Genomic DNA, 3122 nt, shown 5'->3' with positions numbered 1-3122 from the left:
TTTGAGATCGCTGTGCAAGCAGTTACAGATCTGATGAACATGTTAGCTTCAGTGTTATCAACACAGCTGTCAGATGTTGTTTTCTTGTACTGGGACAGTCTTCCCACTTCTGTAAAGACTAGCTACAGCACAGTGAAAGACAGACTAAGGCATGTGTTTGGGCTTCAACATTCGTTGCCATTCTTCCAAACTCATGTGAATGCGCGCTCCCGCAAAATTGGTGAATGATTAGAAGTGAACTGTGTACTACTCGTCTAGTCCTAGAGGCTTTTCCTGACAATGATCGTACTGCCCAGGAAGGTGAGAAGTGTAGATGTTTTGTGGCTGGCTTAGATCCAGCCTTGCAAGTGAAGATTCATGATCAAGGAGCGACAGATATTGATGAAGCTCTTATAGTTGGTGGCCGCTGTGAAAGGGTTCGTGCAGCTTCATGTTGAGTCAACCAGTGTTAAAAATGCCCTGTGAAAACTTCCATGGTACTTGCATAATCTGTTACTGGACAATGTCTGAACACCTTAGGTGTCTTAGTTTTGGGCATGAGACTTGGCAAAGAGTTACTGCAACATGATTTCCAGGTTGTCAGGGGTGCACACCATCCAATCATCCTGGGCTGGGACTTCTTACAAAAGCACCATGATCCGATTGATGTGGCAAATCAGAAATTGTCTTTATGAAATGTTGAGCTCCCTCTGCTCTCTACAGGCCATGAAGCTGCAGCCTATTATTTCACATTTTCATTCTCTTAAACTAATTATTTCCTCACTTTCTCTCTTTCTGCAAAACTTGTGTGAATGCGTGTGTTCATGTGTTAGATTAGTTTATATGTCTTAGATTTATCCAATAAAGCCTTATTTGTATTGAAAAGAGAAGTATCTTGGGTTTTGTGCTCACAAGTTAATGTCTTAAACTGCCGATCTTGTTACTATGCTAATTAATAGTGTTTTCACTATATTTTGGATATAAATATCCATTGCAGAATTGCTGTCATACGGCTCGTTCACTGACTCGCTGGCCGTCTCAGTGATCAGCCGTAAAACAGTGATTCTGTCCTAATTCCCTTGCATATTAATGGTGGAGTTCCCTTTAAAATCTTAAATTATTCCCTTTGAAATAAATTATTATACTGTTTCCCTTACAGTAATGTTTCTGTGCTTGCATCTACCAAACTACCAGCATGGTGTGAAACGATTATCACAGCATGTGTGGCAAGAGCGATGGCTGTATCACCTCTGCCAATGGACTACACAGGTATCCTGAAGCCCATCCTGGCTAGTAATGTGGCCATTGCGCACACCGTCAATGAGGTTTACAAAGACCTGACTGGAGTACAAGTTTTGAATACCGCAGAAGAATACATCGAACTCCAAGCAGGTCAGCATCTTGGGGAGTTCCACTTTCTTTCTTCTGATGACACAACAGTTTTAGAGGGAGAATGTTGCAGTATTCTGTCTGACCTGTGCCATTGCCCAACCTGTATCCATTGACAATTCTAACCTGTCTGGATCTCAAGTTGAATCCCTAGCAGAGCTGCAAGGAATCGGATGACAGAGGTAGAACTGGAATAATTAAGCAGATGATTCAGACAGGGAAGGCCATGCCAATCAAACAAAGGCCCTACTGTGTGACACCCGAACAAAGACAAGAAATACAGCAACAGGTGACACAGCTCTTAAAAGCAGATATCACTGAAGAGAGTTATAGTCCCTGGGCAGTTTTGATCTGTGAGTGGGATGGCACATGGCAATTCTGCTTAGATTATATAAATCTAAATGCTGTAACCATAAAAATCCATTAAATGCCGAGCGCGCCTCTCCTCGAGAGACCGGTCTCTTCCCCGTGCATGCACACTGGAGTCCTCGTGGGTCCAGTAAGGGAGCGTTGAGGGATCGAGCGCCGCCTAAGTGACGAGCTGCCAGACCTGTGGTCTGGACGAGTTCCGCACCTGTGAGACGGCTGTTGGGCTGGGATGCCGGGCTGTCTCCGGGAAGTGCCATGGGCCAAGGAGGACGAAGCCGCTAGATGAAGCTGCCGTCCCTCGCGCCCTGGACCCGAGAGGGGAGCGCGTGCGGCCGCCGGACTCCGCCCCTTACCTGGACCCTTCCTACTCGAGCACTTCCCCACATTCACGAACCCCGCAGCACGATGAGGACACCAGATCCCCTGTTTATTTTGAACACTCTTTCCCTTTGGACACTTTATTCCCTGTTTTTATATTATTTTCTGTCAATAAAAGCCTCTCCGAGGCCGGATGCCACACCCACTGTTTCTGTCATTTGCTCCTCCCGCCACAGATGCTTTGTAAGGATCTGCTTGGTTCTCCATAATAGACCTGCAGCATGGTTATTTGCGAGTGGAATTGGCAAGAAAAGATTGTGAAAAAACGCTTCCACCACAGGTAGTGGGCTGTACTATTTTTAGAATTACGCCAATGGGTCTGATAAATGTTCCAGCAACTTTTCAAAGGTTAATGAAGATGGTACTTCATGGTCTGCCTTGGAAAACATGCTTGGTGTATTTGGATAATGTCCTCATTCTCAGTCAGATGTTTAAGGATCACCTTCAGCATTTGGAGGAATTTTTTACATATTCAAATCCTGTGGGTTAAAGCTCAATCCCTCCAAATGCTCCCTTGCCAAGAGTGAGGTTCAGTTCTTGGATTACATTGTATTTAAAGATGGGGTCCAACCTGATCCAAGGAATGGTCAGAGTGTTGAAGACTGGCCTATTCCATGCTCACCTATTGAAGTGAGGGCATTCTTAGGACGGTGCTCCTACTATGGGGAATTTATTAAGAACTTTGTTCACTATGCAGTATCTCTGCATAGATTGACAGGGAAAATAAATGCTGTATTCCGTTGGACAGATTTACTTATTTAAAGCATGACCTGTCTCATCCACTTATTGTCTCTTTCCCAGCTTGTCTCGTTTCCTCTGCATCAGCTATTGGAACTGTCCTTGCCCAGGAAAAAGAGACTCAAGAAAAGGTGGTAGCCTATGCCAGCCATGTCCTCACAAATGCTGAAAGGAGGTAGTCTACATATGATAGGGAACTTTGGGCCATTGTGTGGGCTGTGAGACAATTCCGCCACTATTTGTACAAACAGCACGTCTTCATCATTATA

This window comes from Sinocyclocheilus grahami, unplaced genomic scaffold (assembly GCF_001515645.1).
Source record: "Sinocyclocheilus grahami isolate Dianchi unplaced genomic scaffold, SAMN03320097.WGS_v1.1 scaffold2555.1, whole genome shotgun sequence".
Taxonomy (NCBI): domain Eukaryota; kingdom Metazoa; phylum Chordata; class Actinopteri; order Cypriniformes; family Cyprinidae; genus Sinocyclocheilus; species Sinocyclocheilus grahami.
The sequence above is the reverse complement of the archived record's forward strand: the minus strand, read 5'-3'. Positions refer to the sequence as shown.